Raw genomic sequence first — 20875 nt, forward strand, 5'->3', positions numbered from 1 at the left:
CCTGAGCCTGGCAGTGTTTGAAGTTGATACAATTCCTAAACCAGCCAGAGTCTCATCCTACCACAGTGGGTAGAGAAAAAGCTGGGATGAAGGAAGTGAGAGGGGACTGCAAAGAGATTGATGCTATTGCTGCTGCTATTGCTGCTGCTGCTGGTGAGATTACTGCACGGCAGGAACTGATCCTGCCCCTCCATCCGTGCTCATCCTTCAGTGCTGAGAAGAGCTTGCAGGCTGGTGCTTCTTCCTCTCCTCAGATAGAGCGCAATCTCACAGCTTTCCACCCCAGCTGCTCGTGGGTGTGTGTGCCTAACAGAGCGTGGGACAGGCTGGACTGGATGCCCAAGGGATGGGCATTAAAGGGAGAACCCACTAAGCTTTGATTTGGTAGATATTTCTGCATTAGGAATGGTTTAGGTGTGATTTACCCCTTCTTGCAGGTGGGAGAGAGAGTGTCATATACTAAGCCCTCCCTGATATTTTCTGTACTTTCTGTTTCTGGGAAACATCCATGCTGTCATAGGCCAAGGAATGCAGGCAGTTTCCTCAGTCCATTTGTCAGCAGCAGCAGGTGATGAGATAGTCCTGCATCACAGCACTGGAAGCTTCCCAGGCTTTTAAAATTTCTTTCCCCCTGCTAAGCTTCTGAAATGCGCTGTGTTTTCTAACTGATATGACTGAGTTAAGACAAATGAAGAGTGGCTTTGAATTTTAGGAGCATGACCTCGTGGCAGCAGTGGCTGCAGAGGATGAGGTCTCTGGAATATCTCTTGACCAAATTATTTACTTCTCAAGCAAGTCCTCTGAGCAGTACTCCCTGATTCACACGTGTGGGTTGCTCTTGGGTTCCAAACCTTTTATACTGGTTTGGAAATGGCCAGAGACACTTCCTGATCATTCTCAGCAGTGTTTGTAGGCAGCTTAGAGTAATTTATCCCAAGGAATGACCTGAACTGGGGGAAAAAGCACAAGTTACCATGGCAAAATCTGCTTCTCACAGGTAAATATATTTTTCAAAACACTGAAGATTGTGAAAATAAATATTTGTGTTGGATATTCTTTTCCTTGATGTCACATAATCGTACAAGTAAACATTATATCTAATAATCAGACAAAATTTTGTTTCATATTTGCTGTGTCATTTAGGTAAATACCGAGTTCCTGTTTGCAAGGAAAAGATTTAATACTGAATTAAGTATACAACACTGGAGGTAGCTGAGTGTTTATACTGTGGCTCCTTTAGAAACAACCAGTAAAACAAGTTATTTTTTCCACATAAAACCTTCTAAGAATAAAGAAAGATTAACCACTTTGCCACTGTTTTGCTACCATCATTTGCTCTGCTGTTGCTACACATCTCTCTTTGAAATGACACCAATCAAATACTAGCTGGCAGTAGCTACACTGTTATCTTTTTGTCTGATGCAAAACGGCAGCTCTGGAAAGGAATGAAATTATGACACAGATCTCATTGATCCAATTTTTTTTTCTGTGGGTTTGATGATTACTCCTATTCAGTAAAAAGAAATGTTGAGTCCTACACATGTGCTCTATGACTCCACAGCTTTTTTCAGGTAGATAGGCTACAGACACTGCAGAATAGATAATCTCTCTATCCTACACAACAAAGATATTTAAAATATTTTTTTAAATTCCTGTTCAAATATTTTAGAAATCATTATGTCAACAATATGAAAAAATGAGCTCAGGAATCCAGGAAGGACATGAACCAGAGTTTCCCTTGTCCTAAAGAGTAACATGACTACTTACTCCTGGGATAATTTCTATACTACTTGTCCACTTATTTTCCCTTTCATTTAATTGGAATTCTAAACTGAATCTTTCCCAGGAAAAGCTTTATTGAATCAAAAATTACTTAATTGAAACATTCCTAACAAGATTTTCTGGGCAGATCTGGCAATGTAACACAGGTCATATGGATTTCACCTTCAATAGAGCTCTTGATCTCAAATTAATTGCAAAACACACAATCTCAGTATTATGTGCAATGAAAAATTCACAGTATTGTTCTAATTTAAAAGATGGTAGTGATTTCTTCATTTTCTGAAGGAAAAAAATTAACAAAGTACAAAATAAATACATTTAAAAAAATTAAAGGCTTGTGTTAGTTTTACAGTAATTCCTATTTTTGTCTTATTGGAGTGAAATTTCTAGCTACTTGTACGATCAGCTAAAGAATATGTGCCATTCTTATCTCTTAAGTGACCTATTTGTTACTCACATGGTGGGCACTTGTGTCACCTTTAGGTACTCCTTTTAAAGTTCAAAGACCCCAAAAAATGAGGGTAGTTTGACACGCAGAAAAATTCAATCTGAGGAACCTGTCAGGTGTGTTTCTCCCAGCAGCTCCAGAATATAAAGGAACAGAAGCTGAATTACACCATACACACCCTGCAGTGAAAACAGACATCCAGGGGATTTTACTTTCCATGTTTGCACAAATCTCAGGAGATGGACAGGAACTTGCTTTGCTTCTGCATTATGAATGCTTGGACTTGATCCGGCTGCTGACGCGAGTGAAGCCCGTGCTCTTCGTGACCCTGCCTCGGGGCTGCAGGTTTTGGACCTGAGCTGGCCTATTCCTGGATAGACTGGAGAGCAGAGATGGATCAGGACCTCTCTCCAGCCCTCCTTGCTGTCAGCAGGGTGGCTGACAGTGGCAAAGGACAAGACACAGCGATTTTCACCATCCTCACTTTCTTAGGCTGTCTTATTGCAGCATCTATGATAGAATGGACCTAACTTCTAGTATTAGACATAGCAACGTGTCATTTACTGTATAATTTAGCATATCCTTACAAGAAATTATCTTCTTAAATAATGGTCTTTGTTCAGGTAGTTACTTACTGTTCTCAAAGACATTTTATGCTGGGAACTTTTTTTTTTTAAAATTTCCACTTCCCTCCATTTTATTTATTCATAATCTGCAAGCCATCTTTTATACAGGAAAAAGATTTCAGCCATTAACTTTATCAGTTTTAGTGGAAGCCAATGATACTCTGCATTTAGTAGTGAATTACTATGAGTCAGATTACACTGATGGCAATCCTTTACCTCAGACATTTTAATGAAGATGTGTTTAGTAAAGCAGCCCCTTTCTCCCCACCTTGCATTGATGAGTGGTGCAAGGGCTGAAAGCAGACTTTGGCCTCACAGTGACTGCTGAACACATCTGCTCTCCACCCAGGCACCAATGCATCCCTCCAGGCAGGAAGGTGGCACATGGAGCTCTCCATGAAAGAGGCTTAAGCTCCCCAGAGCTGTGTGTGGGCTGGCTTTAGCAAGAAGGGAAGGTGGACAGGGAGAACATTTGCTGAAAGGTCCCTGCAGCAGCAGGCTTCCCCCAAGCCCATTTCTACTGAATGCCACTCTCAAGCCACAGGGAGAGAACAAAATTTGGAAATGCACATGTGGATGGCAACATGTTGATGGGCTTGACAGAGCCTGGCCAAACAAGGACCAAGAATTAGTGTGCCATTTTCCAAATCCAGAACCCCTTTTCTGTTTTAAAAACTTTAATTTATAGAAAAGGAGGGAAAAATTTTATCTTGTGTTGTGTCAGAAGTTTTTCGTATTTCTAGAACTGATTACATATGTTTTCTTTGTGGTGTTTTTCCCTTCACTCAGTAATTTTTTTTCCTTTTCAATGCAGAAGTCTTTTGTCCCTACATATGTGTTTAAAGAGATACTTCCAAGTAGTTTAGACATCACACTTCAGCTCGCTGGAATAAGTACATCTATATTTAAAGCAAATATCTATCATTGTCTTCCCAAAATAAAATAAGTAATAGCAAAACCATTAGCCACTGTTAAAATCCTGACATGCAACACTGCAGTGGAGGTATTCCTTGAGATACTGCAGTTAAGTCTCAGGAACTATGCCACTGGTGAGGAGTCATAGCCCTGATTTCAACAGCAAAAAGCATAAAAGGCACTCCTTCCAGACCAGCATTTAATGCTGTAGATGAATAGAGGAGAGGATCATATAAAGAGCTCATGCTACACCTGGCAGGTCTTAGATGGACCCTTAACATAAGTCTCAGAATTTATCAACCATATGATACAGCTTGTCCCCTAGAATTTAATTTAATTATTGAGCTAAGAAATTGTCCTTGTCATACAAGGTCTGTATCTCAATTGCATTCAGGCCACAGTAAAAGGCAGCTGGGATATAAACTGCATGTAGGTGTTATCCTTGCTTTTTTTCCAGGGAAGAAGGAGGGTGGGTTACCCTGTGCACCACTTTTCAGAGCAGCTGTGACCCCTGAGTGCCGCGGTAGCTGTGCACTTCTCAGACTGTCATGGATAACTACAATGAAGCTCTTTATTTTAATGATTCCAGAAAGTTCTTGTGCTGCAAAATAAAAGAAGGCTGAGGACAACTGTTGTTCTGGACCCATGCCTTTCTGACCTCAATGTTAGCTTTTCCTCCAGTTCTCCTGCAGGATGACGTCACCTGGCTCTCCCCAAATGCAGTCTGAAGGTAGCTCACTCCAAGGATGGACTCTAAATGACAGCATTCCCAAGACTGAAGGCTGGGTTTGTTCTCTGAAGTCCTGTGACATCTCCAGGACGCCTTGTACCCTCCTATCCCTTCATGCCGGGTCCCAGGGCATGCAACACAAAGCCTCAGGTTCCTGCTCCAGCGACAAGATTTTGGTGGGCTTCAACACCACTTTCAACATCTTAAAACCTAAAATTGTTTCTGTTTAAGAAACACAGAGTACCAGAGGAGATCCAGGAGCAAGATGAAGAAGCAGTCTATTCTGCATGGAGCTAATCTTGGGCAGTGTGTGTCTCTTGACAGGCAGACAGCAACCTCCACTTCTCTTATTTAGCAGAATAAGAGAACAAATACTCCCATCTGTGAAAGCATTCTGGAAAGATCAACTCTGAAATTATTAGATTATAGGCAATATCATTTACATTATACTATGGAAGCAAATGTTAGCTTTAGGGCTGATTTTCTTTTATTAATATTTCTTTTTAGATAATGAAAAAAATGTTAAAAACATTTAAAAAGTCCTTTACAGTCTGTAGCATTCTTTGTTTTCCTGTTCTCACCCAAATCAGTGTCATGTTTATGAGTAGAGTTTCAGATCCTGTAAATTCAGTTATCATGGATGACAAAAAAGGTGCATTCTGTTAATTTGAAAATATTTTCTTGGAGAATTTGGCTAACTCTACTGATCCAGTAACTTCTTATCTTTGAATTGCTTGAAACCATTTCCTTATATCTGGCCATTAATATGTTTGTTTCTTCATGCAAGGGAGCCAAAAGTTTAGGGATATTTCAGATATAATAGAGTACAACTTTCTAGATATTTCGATGGAAGAATGTATTTCTTTGATATTTTCCTAATTCTTTAGACACTCAACAATGATCTCATGAACATGTTTTATTACTAAACTAAGCAAGTAAAAATGCAAAACTTTTGTATTGGTCCCGGCACACCCAGTCAGCATATACATTGACACAGAAACTAATGTATTAAGGCCTCTCTATGGAGATCAGCCTTTTCAAATCTAGTCACTTGCCTATCATCTAAAATAAAAATCTGCTTTTCAGAAACAGGCCCAAATGTCAAATACACTCAGATTTTCAGCAGGATTCTGTTAGTGGAGGTGGAGGATGCTCTCTTCACGCACTGCCCATTTGACATAACAGATCCCTCCCCCACCTTGCCTTATATTTCCTTGCCTTGCCATCACATCACATCACCTTTCCTGGCAAAGAGTCCCTCAACCAGTAATATTTTATGACTATTATTCCTAGAAACTGGAACTTATATTATTTTTAAAGTGTTTTATATCAAGGACTCAGAAATGCTCTGCAAGATAAAGCCTTTATTGTTATTAAAACTAAGTTTTCAATTTGCTGTCTGAACAGAAAAATATTTTAGGTTAAACACAATGCTTATTAGTTCTACAACAATAGAGCTGCATTGTCTTTATACTGTTTTAAATTTCTTTAAACTTTACTTTGCAGTAACTTATTGAAATCTGTTTCCAAATATGCCTTTACAAAGACTCTTAATGTCACTTTGAGCTTTGTACTGAAATAGAAATCATGATATAGATCTAGCTCAAAAAACATTAGATGTTTTAAAAAATCATAATCCAAGAGTTAGGCCCATGAATAAGAGTGGGTGAATTTATAAGATATAATATTTCATTACAAAATTAACTCTTAAAACTTTAAATACTGAGATTTATTTTGTCAAAATATCCTGAATTCTTTCTGTGATAAAACCTTAGCACAGCATTCAGTCTAGAAATCTATTTATTTTATTAAGAATCTTTTAAAAAAAACTGAAATATTGTGCTTAATGTGGCTTTTTTTGACTGAGCAAACTTTTGTCTCTAAAAAGATATTTTTCTGCTTTTTGACGCCCATATAATCTAAAGACCCATTTATCATGCTGTGTTCAAGCAGATGTGTTTCTGAACTGAGTGCTTTGAAAAAGTTGTACTCTTTTATATCAAATTGTATGAAAACAATTTATGTGTATACCATAGTTGAATGTTAAAAAAATTATATCTCTGTATTGGTAGTTGAAGCAAACCTGTAAAATGCCGTATGTGGAGGTGAATGCTGGGGCTAAAATAAGAGTAAAACTTGATGGCATTGCCACCTGCCTCAGCTGTACATAGTAAAGGGCCCAAACCTCTTTTCAGTAGATAAAAAAATGCATTTAAGAGTCACAGAGCCTGGCCAGGAGGCAGGTTTTACTTCAACACTTACAGTTGTCATGAAATAGTGTAAAGCTGAGAAGCAATGATGTGCCAGAAGGTGAAAAACTAGGAGAGAGAGTGCCCCAGGCACCCACAGGGAAGGTGACATGGTGTGGAAAGGAGACAACTGGGTAGAAGGAGGTGCAGGCAGAAGAGAAAGCCCCTACTTCTGAAGAGCTATATGTGGGTGTAAATGCTGGCTTGACAGCGACTGTCAGCATGGGAATGCCAGCCAGGAATTCCAGGTTCCTTCACCTGATGCATTTTCAAGCAACTGTAGCAAGATAATGATGATCTGTCAGCTCCTCTCGTTGTCTGTATGAGAGGCCAACTGCCATTAAAATTCAATCTACTACTGTTGTTGGAGTTTTGCCTCTGAAATGTGCAGGTGTTTTGCTTGTATCTTAACTGAAAGAGGTAATGTTAGCATGCAGGAATTCAAGGTTTTCAAAATACCACACCTTTAAATTTGCAGAAGACTACTCCTTGGCCAAAAAAAAAAAAATATAATGATACAAGGAAATTACCTTTGTCTACCACACACAAGCTCAATAGAATTTTTCTTTAGAAGCCATTTCTTGTGAAAATGTGAATATTAGCACATGGGAACCATCACCATCATCTTTACCCATCAAATGAAAATAAGACAATCTTATGATTTTTCTAAACCTTTGCTGGATTGTGACCATGGAAGTAGAAAAAGGTCAAGAAAAGAGAATTTATTCTATAGACCCACATTACTTCCAGCAGAGTTCTGGCTTTAAGAACAGAGACTTCCCTTTGAAGTCTCATGATGGGATTGACCTTACTTTGTGTGTTCTCCTGTTCCCATTAACCCCTTGCCAGGGAGCGTGGGCAGGCAGGACGGCGCAGCCCCGCTGAAGCCAAAACAGAGCTGCACCCACGGGCACAAAGGGCTGGGCTTGCAGCCTGTGAAAGGCAAATAGAGAAGGCTGGGGAGAGGCAATGTGCCAAGGCATCAAGCAAATTTTTATGGACTCAGGTTCAAGGTCTGTCCTTGGCTTTCTGAATGAACCACTGTCACTTTCTGGCTTCTGCTTACAGCAAACAGGCACACTGCTGCCTGTGAACACTGTGCCAGAAGGATTTCAAACAAAAGGTTTGGATTATTTTCCAAAATTGCCTCAGAGATTAAATAAAAATTGTTAAAGTTTTTATTTTTAATTTTCATGAAGAAACACACAGATATCAATACATTAGAGAACATTAAGTAGCCAGTGCAAATGCCTGGCCAGAGTAAAGAAGAGGAGGCATTTTGGTTCGGTCCTGTATTTTAGAGAAATGATTTGACCAGCCAAGTATTCCAGCATTGCTTCTTTTATTTTGATCTTCTTGCACTGAAAAAGAGCTGTAGAGCTAACCCTGTTAAGTGTTTGTGGATATATGTAGGAAAAACATCATATAAATACCTCAGTTTAGGAGCTTTATGATTTCATAAAAAAATTTCCAACATGGTGAAAATAGACAGAGTTGAGAGACTTCACTCTATCCACCACCACCTCTGTCTGTCACTAGTGTCAGTGGCTATACTGGATGATAGCTGAGAACAAGCTCTGTTGGGAGCATGTAAAATCTTTGGATAACTCTCTAACCACATCCTCCAGCTTGCAGTCCTAACACATTTCACGCAGTTTTCACAAGATTTTGCAAAAATCATTATCTCTCTAAAACCCAAACTTGTGGAATCATAGTGTTTCCAGAAAATGTAAATTTTGCTTGTACTTGTCATGAGCAATTTGTTACTTGAGGTTTCTGGGACAGCCTTTAAAAAGTGTTTTGAGCCTAATGTTGAGGCTGAACAGACAGGAGACAAATGGAGTTTAAATGGAGAATCAAGAGCCATTTGGGCACAAAGACAGTGCATTTTTGGGTACCTGGGCCAGGAGAAAAGAGGGACAGAAATCACCTGTTAGGTGCTCTCCTGGATGTGACTCTGCAGTTCCTGAGGCTGCCTAGCATACATTTTAGGGTAGCCCACCAACATTTCCCCAGTTTTCAAAAGGTTAAAACCAGTGGTTATGCCAATAGCATATATACACAAGTTTTTCCCCTTAATTTCTCTGTATGTTCAAATAAGAGACTGAGAGGGTTCACATTTTCCACAGCCGTAGCGGGAGAGCAGGCGTGTGTGAAATCATCCCATCAAGAGCTCACTGAATGATGCACAAGTGAGACAGGAACACCAACCTCTACCCACCTGTGAGTCTTTTATTATATTAAAATGAACAGAGTAAAATCTGATAAACCTGTCAGGGCCCTTGAGGTTCACTCACATTCTCGAGATCTTTCATTTTTGAAAATGAGTATTTCTTTTTAGACTTGGTTTGGAAAAACTTCAAGGTTTTGTTAAGAAATAATTTGATTCACGGAAGTAGCTGGCCTATTGCTGTAATATTGGAAGGATTTATTCTGACCATATTTCAGATATCACTGATTTGCGGCACTGCTGTGTTGACAACATAAGTTTTCGTATTTTTCTCATCTTCTTGCAATTATACTTTTTTCATCATTGTTGCATAAGGAGGTCTTACTTTTTTTTTTTTACTTTGGTTATTTTTCTGAATTGATGGTTGTGGTAAGGGCTATAATTTTTTGGTTTTGGTGTTTTTTAGGGTTTTTTTAATGAAAATATTTTCCAAAGAGGTAAAATCCAGAATGAAAATGCCAAAACTTCAAAGGAAAAAAGAAAAGAAAGAGGAGTCACAACCCCCTCCCCTCAGCTCAGACTTTTCAGCTCCCTGGATAATGAATGGCTACTTCTCACTCTGATGTACCTCTGGGGCTTCTAACCAGAAATGAATCGCACACCTGCTATGTTTCAAAGGACTTTAATTGTGCTATGACTCTTTTCTTTTAAGTGACAGAGCCTTGAAGACTGTGACTCTCAGAGCCAGTTGTCAGTAAGCACTTATGAGTCCCAGGTGGTCATGGGGAAGTCAGGACTTTAGGAGCTGAATATCCATTCCAGCCAGCTGCTGTGCTGGGGTTGGTGCTTCAGTGGCACTGTCGAGGCGCCCTGGGCATCTTGACCATGGCTCAAAGAGAGGATACCCAGCCAGAGGTTTAAAGCAAAGGCTATAACATTCCTCCTCACTGCTTTCTTTGTGAATAAGCCTCCTAAAGGGAAAGGGTGACCTTTTCCCTGCTGGTTTGTGCTCGGAGAAGAATTTGGGGTGGGACAGATTCTGGCCATGCTCCCCTCACCCCATCTGCCTCTGGATTTCCCTTGCAGTAATCCACAGTGTCTGCTTGGCATGGAAGGAGGCTAGGCACCAGATGCATGATCCTGCTCAGGGAGCATTAAAGGTAACCTGTACAGAGCCTGAATTTGTAGCCAGAGACTTTCCCTGCTTGCATCTTCCACCTTGCACTATGTAAGCATGCTGCACCAGAGCATGCACTTTGGAAGATTTTTTTGCAATAAGAGAAAGTTAGAAAGCAGTGATTCAATTGTAAAGAACTAGGGGGATTTAAGAAAAAAAATTGCAGCAGTGCAAACCACAAACCTCAATGTAGTGCTTATCCAGCGCTGGCAACTCGTACCTGCTTTATTGGTTTAAAGCACAACATTCAGGCACAGGGTATTGTTTCACAGCTGGGCCATGTGTTGAAGTAAAACTCTAAGGAAGTGCAGCAACATTACAGGGAGAACTAGGAAGCAGACTATCAGAAAAGGATAAGGAGTTGGCTTTTATAAAGGAAATTTGGAAAGAGTCACACAAGGGATTGACCAAAAGAAATTCAGATCGTATTAACCTGGTTCCTCATGTAGAATGTGTCAAAAAAAAAAAAAAAAGAGAATAAGAAAGAACTTATCATTTCAACTTGGAAAAGAGGGAACCAGAATATTTAAATGCAACCCAATAGCTGTCATGGGCAGCTAAAGGACATTTAAAGCAAAAGAGGGACTCTAAAAGGCATTGCTTAGAACTAGTAATGGACTTAAGAATAAACAAGCAAACAGCTGTGATTGTCACAAATGAAACAAGACTACAAGATGAGGTTGCCAGAGTGATTTTATTAGCAGAGAACAGTGGGTTAAACTGCAAGAATGAAAGGGAAATGGAAAAATCTAATCATGAAAGGAACCAATATGAAAACAGAAATTTTAAGTGTGAAGAAAAGACAAAAAATCACAAAACACAGAGCTATGCTATAAAGGCTTGTCATCAGTATCTTGCTTCAGAGAGACAAGTAGATGTGGGGGCACAGGGATACTCAGGAGGGCAAAGAGGAGGCTGGGAGTCCCCTGCTTGCTGGTGCTGCACCAGTGACTGCCTGGGGATGTGTGTCCCACCTGGTCCCCACACAGCTCAGGGCATGGATGGCCATGCCACAGTGCCTCGTGGCAGGGCAAAAAGGAAGATGGAGAAACCCTGAACCTTTGGAACAAGACGCTGCAATCAAGGAAACCTTTGGGTCAAGGGGAATGAACATAGGTGGATTTCAAATGAAAAATAGCTGGTATTGTTCTCCAAAGCCACAGTGTTGAGCAAGGCTTTCTTGACTGCATGTAACAAGCAGTGTGGGCTGCTCAAGATCTGGCAGAGTACAAGCCTGTTAATGTAGTATATCAGAGTGGTCTACTTTAAAACTTGTTTTAAAATACCTCCTTGTGCTCTCCTTGACCAACCCAAGAATAAACCCCAAAACTTCTATCCAAAAGAAAAAAAAAAAGCTATAACAGTTCTTACAGTTATTTGTATAACCTCTTCAGAAGTGCTTTTTTTTGTCTTTGCCTTTCATTTACTTTGAGGTTTGTAGGTTTTTTTTCATCATTGGTAACTTTGAAATGTAACAATAAATTTAAGAAGCAAGCATGAAGTGCTTTACACTTTTGAAGAGTAAGTTGTTAAAGCAAGCTTTTATTCAAACATGAAGGGCTAGCTCTTGTTAACAAAAGGTCAGCTGTGATGAAGATTTAAATGTCACAGGGCCAGAGCTTGTGCTTGCTCTTAACCCAGGTTTCACACTTCTGGTTTTGCAGGAGGATGGAAGTATTTGTATATGAGGAAGAGACCATGGCTAAATCCCAAGGAGGGCTCATTAGCCCATTTTGCCATGCATATTTTCACTGCAGCAGTGAGATAACTACAGAAAGTTCAAGAACTTAAAATGTATGTAAATTTTGTTTCATAAAACCTTTGCCTGTCAGAGATAGTTCTGACTGATGCTAAGATGACAGATGTCCATTATGGAAGAGGAATGAGCAAGAATCATGCTCATCTGATGTCAGAAAAAACTCATATTTTTGTGCAATCAGACATGAGAAGTGAGAAATGTAAATGTGGGACAAGATATTGTCAAAAAGAAAATCAACTTAAATGCACCTTTTTCCCCCTAGCTCATATTTTGGAATGTATTTAGTAGTTGAAAATATATCTTTCCTTTTCCAAATGAAATTTCTGCATCAGCCCAATAATATCCATTTACTTTTAGAATTCAAATAATAAAAGAGAAATTGCCCTGCGGAGCCCTTCTACTGAGCTGCTTAAGAAACAACTGTCCAGCTCATGGTATTATTGTATCAGAGAACATGAAAATGAAATCCAAAACAAAGAAGAGATTAAACATAAGAAAATATAAAATGGGGCCTGTTTACTAAATCTTGGACTTTTCAGCCTGGGTGAAATTCCATTATTTTGAACCTTCTGTTTTGAGTGGGATTGATGACTACCTCGTGAAGGGAAGAGGAGGGGCAGATGTTGATCTCTTCTCTGTGGTGACCAGGGACAGGACTCAACGGGAATGGGAGGTTTAGTAGGATATCAGGGAAAGGTTCTTGCAGGTTGACATTGGAAAATAGCCCCCAGGGAAGTGGTCACAGCAGCAGCCTGACAGAGTTCAAGAAGCACTTAGACAATATTCTTGGGCACAGGGTGTGACTCTTGGGGTATCCTGTGCAGGACAGGATCTTGAACTTCATGATCCTTGTGGGTCCCTTCCAACTCAGCACAATCTGGGATTCTGTGATTCTCTGTCTCTCTGATGGGTCCCAAATGCCTTTGCATTTCCAGTCCCATGAGCAGGGACACCCTCCATGACACAAAATATTGGTAGGTCAGCAAATTATCCATACATCAGGCTAGGAAGAGCTAGGGTGTTATAGCAACTCAATGAAATATTGTTGTCCATCAAACCATGAGCATTTTTCTTTTCTGTCTTACTTTTGCAAAAGCACAGTCATATGAATACTGGGATTACTATTATTTTGCAATACTTACTGTATAATAATATTTTCAGTGATTCAGTTCTAACTATTGCAACCAGCTTCTCTCCTGACCAGACTACCAGCAGAGGGTGGCTAGTCCATTGGTGCTGACTCAGAATTTAGTGTTCAGTTAACTCTGCTCTTGTGGGTTGTAGATTATAGCCAGGAAGCTTCTCATTACTCTTAAAAACCAAGATTTGAATTTTAATCTCTTTCCCAGGGGGGCCATTTATCTACTTTTCAAAATATACCCTCAATGAACTATTTCAGTGTGTAATATTGATTTTGACATGTAAATAGGTTGTGCATGTAGAATCCCATTTTTCTGATAGACTGGAAAGCAACATACTTTTGTTCTGCCGGTACATTTATAAATGTTATAAAGTTCGGAAGTGCAATTATTCGACCCAAAATTATTACCCATGGCATCCTCCCTTTCAAGCTAGTAAACTGCAATGGCACAATTTTAACACCCTCTGAAAGTGAATAAAAATAAAATTATAATTCCAGCGAACAGTTGAGCAGTGTAGTTCAGTGTCTAGTGTTTTCCTATCTTTGTTTTCTACCAATTCATTGCACTAAAGGGAAGGCATCTAGTCACATGGATTAGCTGCTGCTGCTTTTTTAATAGTCCTTGCTGCCATGTGCCTTTTTTCTGGTTTTCATTTGGGACTATTACATGTAGAACTTGTCTTTTAAGCATTAAAATTGCTGTTTGTAATCAAAAGCATATAATAATCTTTTCAAGACAGCCTCTAATCACAACTATTCAGCAGCATTGATGTGCGAAAGTTGTGTTGCCTACCCATTAATATTTAATTCCTGGGATGAATAGTGTAAAATTGTTAAGGATATGGTACAGGGAGTTAAAATTGTTTCAATTCTGAAATGCTAGAAGAGAGCCTGACTGTGTAAATGTGGGGCGATGGAATGTAAGACTAGAGATAGTGCAGAAGGCAATCTCACCCCTGAGGAGTGTCAGCTGTACTAATTACCAAGGATTAGGAACAGGCCTGCCCTAAACAGGCCACAGCTATGTCCAATAAGGATGAGTGCTATAAAAGAGTGGGTTAGCCTCTTGACAGGAGAGTTGGAGTTTGTTTGTCTTGCTCTGAGGTGCTTCTTGTGAGAGACTGCTGAGGAGGTATAGAAGTTTTGCAGTGAGATAACAACAGGTAAAAACCAGAGTGGAATAAACTGTAAAACAGAGAAAATCTTGAGGGTGACAGCCTTGTGGTCCTACAAAACACAGAAATCCAGGTTTGTTTTCTGAGGATCACAGAGTTGGGTCATTCAGCACAGACAAGGTCCAGAAAGAGGAGGAAGTTCAGCCTTCTCCCTCCTAGTCCATAACACAGCAATGGTTGTTAGGATGCAGCTCTGGCTTTTTAATCATCTGTTTGTAGCCCAGAAACAAACAAATACAAAACTCAGATGAATTCCCAGTCTGTCCTGACGTTTTGTTCTTGTCTTGCCCCTGAGCAAGACCCTCTCTACTTGGGAAATGGTCCTAACGTGCTTTTTCAGGACTGAGTTCAACAACTAATTGCTCCCATATCAGTGGTCTTTTTGGCCATGTGGACATGAAACAGCTTAGTCAAATGCTAAACATACAAAAATAGCTCTTGGCCCTGTTTGCTTTTCTCCCTAAATTTGGGCACAATGCAGCTCCTTTGACAGAATTGTTGCAGCTGGGATTAGAGTGGGTTTGAACCCCATCTACAGATTACCTCTTAGATGACTTCATGTTGTACGCCTGGCTTTATGTATGGAGAACCATACAGAACTCTCCTATAGCTTTTCCTGAGTCTAGTTTCCTAGGAATGACTTTCTGGGAAACTGCAAGGATCAGGATATGATGCAGTATTGTGGTAGGAAAAAACCCCCTCAGTGTTGCATCTGTAATCAGCATGACAAATCTCATCTAAAATTTAAAGTACACAGATTAATACATGGTATAAGTTAAAAATTTAGCCCAAGGCACCAGTAATTTTTAGTGTGTTTAAGGAAGTTTCTAAGACTCATTTGGCCACTGTGGTAACATGGACTGTTTTTCATGGTTCTGATTTACTTCCTCCAGCTTCAGTGATTCTACTTTTGTATTCTTTTACATCCTTCAATCATAATTGCAGTTTCATGGTGGGACAGTTTTACCAAGTGAAAAGAAATAATCTAAATTAATTTCTTAATTTCTTACTTTAATTTATTACTTTATGATAGAAGATGTGAAAGAATTTATTCTTAGGGGTTGCAAGAGTGATGCTTCCCCTATCCTGTGTTTTCACATTTCTGCTCCAAGGAGGAGTTCTGTTCAAGCATCATCATTAATTTGAAATAAGGGATTTAACTGGCAGGGTGTATCTAAAACACATAGGTATTCCCTGTCCTTCTAACCAGTATTGCATCTCAGCTTTGGAATACTTGGCTCAAGTGAGGTTTTACATGTGGGTTCATGTATATTTCCTCCAGATGGCTTAAAGAAGTTGTCTGCTTTGGGCTGCTTTTCCTTCTCTCCACTGAAAGATGCAGATGGTGTAAGCACTGTAACGTGAAGCAACAGATCCTTCACTAGATATGATGCTAACAATTAGTTGGCAGAAGATAGAAAAATCTACAGACTGTACTTCTATATGATTTTGTTGGCCCTGTCTGTCTCACAAAATAGCACCCCACAAACCGTATGCAAGGAGATAATGATCAGTCCGTAACAAGGGCGTGTAAAGTCAAACTTCCACTTTCTGACAGCGTACGAGATGGAGAGTTTGGACAGCCTTGTTTGTTTGGTAAGCTTGCCAGTAAATGTAGCTAGGGTAGAATTGTAATGACCAAACACAAGGAAAAAAAAACCATTAAGATAATTTATTGGGCATTGTTGTGCTTACTGTTGGATAGGCAGGCATCATATCAACTGGTTTCCAGCCTGCAGAGTCCTTTGTACTGTGCAGGAGAGGGAAAATATTAGAGAACTGTTCCCCCTGTCATTTCATTCTTTTCTTAACTTTCTGCAGCATATGAGAGTTACATAAAGTGTCCTGCAAAGTTGGGCACAGCATGTTTGTGTGCCTGTAGATAGACGCCTACGCTTCACACACAGGCAGATGTCCTGTTAGGATTTTTCTAAAGGCGGTAGCAATTACTTGCCTTGCATTTGTGATACAAAATATGTCTGCCATTACTCTCCCTGAGCTTCAGTGTCTGGCTTTGAAATGGCCCTACTTTATCAATAAGGAGAAAAAAAATTGACATAAGAAAAATGTGCTGCTTCCTTCTATGCTGATCAAATAGACCTTTCCTAGAAACTGCTTCTTCATAAAAGCAATCTCGCTGCTCACAATAACACCCACCTTTAATTAGAGGCTTTTACCAAACAATTGGTAGGAAGGTGTTGGATTAAAAAGTAAACAAGCAGGCAAACAAAGCCCCTGTTCTCTTCAGAAGGCTGTTTTAAATTGAACTGACTAGCGTACTCAAGTTCAGGCAATTTCCCTTGGGTTTGATCCCAGACAAATGGAGTTTCAATTACACCTTGTATACTATAGGCAATATTTAGACTTCAAAGGTTTTCAGGGATCAGGATGAATTGTTTACTAATTTAAAAACTGAAAGCTTCTTCACTTCTGCACACACTGCCTATTCCCCACAGATGGATGGCTACATGCTTTGGATATGAAATTCAAACATTTAGCATTCATTTTTGTTGGGTTTCTTTGTGTATATATAAATACATGTAATTTCTTCGCTAACAAGGGACAACTCTTCCTATCTTTTGCTAGTGCTGTATAAACAGTTTGAAGATAAATATTCTGTGTTGCTTTAGTGAGTACCCATGCATATGTATCTTCATATCAAACTCTGTGAACCAGTCAGACTTATATAAACTCAGTCCCACACAGTGTTCTATTATTTACATACCTTTCGGCACCGTACCACACTGTGGTATAAAAAGCACAATGAAGTCAGTCTGATGTCCCTCACCTGCTCTGACGGGTGTTGGAGTTTACACATGGCAATGGACTGCTCCTACACAAAATGTTGTCATTGCATAATGCCTTCCCCTTGTTTGTCTGCTAGTAAGGAAGCAAGTGGGTCGTTGAGAAACTAGAAAACCTGATTACTACATCAAGATATTCGTTGAGTGGATATGTGTTGAAAGTAATTACATGTTTGGATGCTTTTGGAAAGGACAATTTAGTAGCCATGATGTGTCAGGGATTTAATAAACTAAGTCAAGCCAGTTTCAGTACCTATATATTAAAATAACTTAGATGGGGAGAAGTAAGACAAAAACCTGTTTAGGAGATATCATTCCTGGTAATCACGGGCAAACATTGGTAAATTTTAGCATAGTCACTAAACTCTTATGAAGTCAGTGGAGTTTAGAAAATGAGAACTAAAATGTGAGAAAAGAACCGGGTGACATAAAGTAATATATTTTTATTTTTTCATTGCAAGCACCAACCTAATTAACTGAAATAATATTTAAGTGACTCCCTGTGGATAGATATTTGCAACAGTCATTAGGGGAGCCCTCATGTTGACCAGATTTCTTAATGAAATCCCAAGGAAAAGGGTTTCCAATGAAAAATAAAAGCTCTTCCTTGACTCAAAGTCACTTTCAAGATTGGCATCTAAATGCAGTAGGATGAACTTTTATATACATATTCAACTACTCTTAGATAAATTATTTTGACTTTGTTTTCAAGAGCATTTCTCAAAGGTTTTTCCTGCAGAGCATACACAGGGACAGCAGAAGCATTAGAGACAGGTAGTAAACAACTGCAATAAGAAGTAAATAAAAAGTGTAGGATATGTGGCAGCTCAGAAAAAATGACACATTTTGGTATAGGTAAGAAGGATGTGGACACATGAGTCTTTAATTCTCTTCCAAGCAAAGTCTCATGTTTTGTGACACAATCTCTTTTGTGAATACTCAGCCTGCTCTGCATCAAAAAACTTTCAAAGTAGAATTTAGATCTCTTAAAATGATGGATAACTGTGAAACTCAGTGCTTTGAAATCACAAGTAGCAGATCTCAGTTAAAAAATTCCAACTCTAGAGCCAATAAAACAGTGTAACTGTGTGCTTTAATGGAGACTAGAGTTTAATGAAATTTTGCAAACATGTGACTTTATCCTCTGCACAAAGCATCCAAATCTGAGCCAGATGTGAATGGGAAGCTGTGTAACTAAAGTTAACCCAATCTAATAAAATCTACTGGAAAGGAAAAGACTATTAGCGTTGGCTTAGCACCATTTTAACAAAAACACATGGCTTGTGGCCAGTATGGACCATGGGAAAGCTGTGGAACACCTAAAAGAGGCCTGCAAAAGTCATGGTGGGGAATTTCATAAGTGAGTTCATGGAAATTCTGATTTATGAGCAGAAGAAACAGACAGGACAAATGAGAGATCTATCTGATTCTTGCTTGCTTTCTTTGGAGTAAGCTGCAGACTTTGACAGAGCATCACAATGAATTATTTGGAAGGAGAAGACACACTATTTGTACAGGCATCTTTGTAAATGACAGACATCATAGCAGCCAGTCCCAACTGCTATCACCCATTATCCAGAAAAATAGCCATTCATAACTTCATAACAATGCATATATAACTTCTCTACCAGAACTTTTGCTTTTTAAAGATAAAGGTATGGAATGAAAATAATACAGTGGTTCCTGCATTGCATTTTCTAAAAATTGTCCTGTGAACTTCCTTGCTTTTGACTTTTGATATATTTTGATGATTATGGAATTTCTGTTACAGAAATATTCATTAACAAGAAGTTATTTTATGTCAAGAAATTGGGTGAATATCTTCTAACATTTTGAAAAAATGTTAATATTATTGCATTAGGTCAGTGTTTCACATAATTTCTAAATGCTTCTCAACAAGATGATGGTTTCTGGTTTTTACCTACTGGCCTTGCAGGGCAGAAAAAGTCATTATGTTATGCCACCTAGAGGTATTCTTACTATGCATGTGTATTATCTGAGCTATGCATTATTCCCTATATTACTCTGCTCTATTTTTCTGGTGATGCCTTGTTTGTACAGCAAACTGGATTACACCCCAACCATATGAAATTCATCTGAGAAAGAAAATACAGTGCAGAAAAAGTTAATACTTCTGTTTGCTGCATGTGGTCTATAGGCTGAGAAGAAAGAATACATCATTGTTCCATGTATCATCTTAACAAAATGGACAACACCTCCAAGAACAGTGATCCCAAAACATGTTAACCCAAATCAGAGAAGCCATGCTGGAAATGGAGAAAATAAGAATTTTCTTCCTCTCTGAAATGACACCAGGTATACTGTTCACAAAGGGAACAAAAGGGTTTCAAAGCACCCTTCAGTAAACAGGAGAGGGAATTTTTTGGTGGTTTTATACCCATTTCATAATCCCTAAACTTTAAATTTAATGATCTTTATTATTCAGCATTTATATAGAGTTTGTGTTCTCTTTCAAATAAAAAAACCTCTTTAAATGCCAGAAGTTTATTATAAGAAGGAACTATATTCTTCTAAGAAGAACATTCTAGAAGATAATAGTATTTAAAAATTAACTAAGATTTTCTGAATAGCTGCACATGGTAAAGAGATAAGTATAGGTACTCATCCAAGCATGACTTTTATGAGTTCAGGAACATCTATTTCCTCCTTTTTCGTAGTCAGGAAATGCCAGCTACTTTTTAGAATTAGGAGACTACCTCCAAAGTCAGTGAGAACATATTACTGGCCTTTGGAAAAAAAAAAAATGCAGAGCACTGTTCTTTGCACAGGAGACGGGCAACAGTACAAGACACTTTTTATTTTCAATATAAAAAATCTTCATATCACAGCTAATAATATTCCAAGCCTGGAACTCAACCACCTGCTTACCTTTTGTCCTGGCAGCTGCCACATCCATGTTGGTCAGCAATTCCATGGAAGACTCAGTCAAATTTAAGCTGCTGTGATCCTGCACAAAAATTTCAGAATTGAAAGTGTGTCATTTCCAAATGATTTTGTAAGAGTGGAAAAAAACTTTAAACCTGCTACAGTATTAGTGGGTTACTTTTTCCTAGTGTGGTGTTTAGATTTGATATTGGATGGAGATGTGGTAACACTACAAGTATTCTGCTCTGCCACTTAACCTTAGGTTCTTTTATAGTCCACTAAAGAGGAAAGAAAACCTAAATCCAGCAGTTCAGAGATCTCTTTTTCAGCTAGTGTTTGAGAAAAAAGGTCTTTACAGTATGTTGGATTATGGCAACAATTTCACCTGTTTCTCTTCACAGGAAGACTGTGTGAGCATTATAACATAAATACTTCTGCTTACTCTCTAAATATGCTCTTCTTTTTTTTTTTTTTAATGTCATTATGAGAAGATTGTTACCAGGGCCTTCTGTGAATATGCATTCAGAGAACCAAGACAATATTCACCTCAAGTGTATGGCCTGAGTTGAGATGAAAGGATCAGCCATGAAGAAGTCAAAGCTGGGAGCAAGAGTGTCCTATTATGGAGAAGCAAGTTCTACACTTAAATGTGTCTAAATGCTCTCTTGGTTATTTTTAAATCTCTAAGCTTTTTCTTTTCATAAAGAGCTTTTACCATATAATAAATGTTTGTTTGCATGTTTTTATCAGGTATATATATAATCTCTAGATAATTAATTTTTAACCAAAGCTTAATTTTACTTTGCTCTTTCTTTGTGTGCTGCTGGTCTTATCAATCCTTTTGATTGCACAAACATCACATGGTCAGCTTTTGTTGTTTGTCATGGATACGAAGGTAAACAAAATTTGTCATAACGATCAGGCTTCCAAAGCCTACATGACACTAGGAAAAGATCAGGTGTTGGTAGGAGCTGCCTAGTGCTGCTCCTGGAGGCTCCTGTGCTGAACACTCA

The sequence above is a fragment of the Fringilla coelebs genome (assembly GCF_963513975.1).
Source record: "Fringilla coelebs genome assembly, chromosome: 3".
Taxonomy (NCBI): Eukaryota; Metazoa; Chordata; class Aves; order Passeriformes; family Fringillidae; genus Fringilla; species Fringilla coelebs.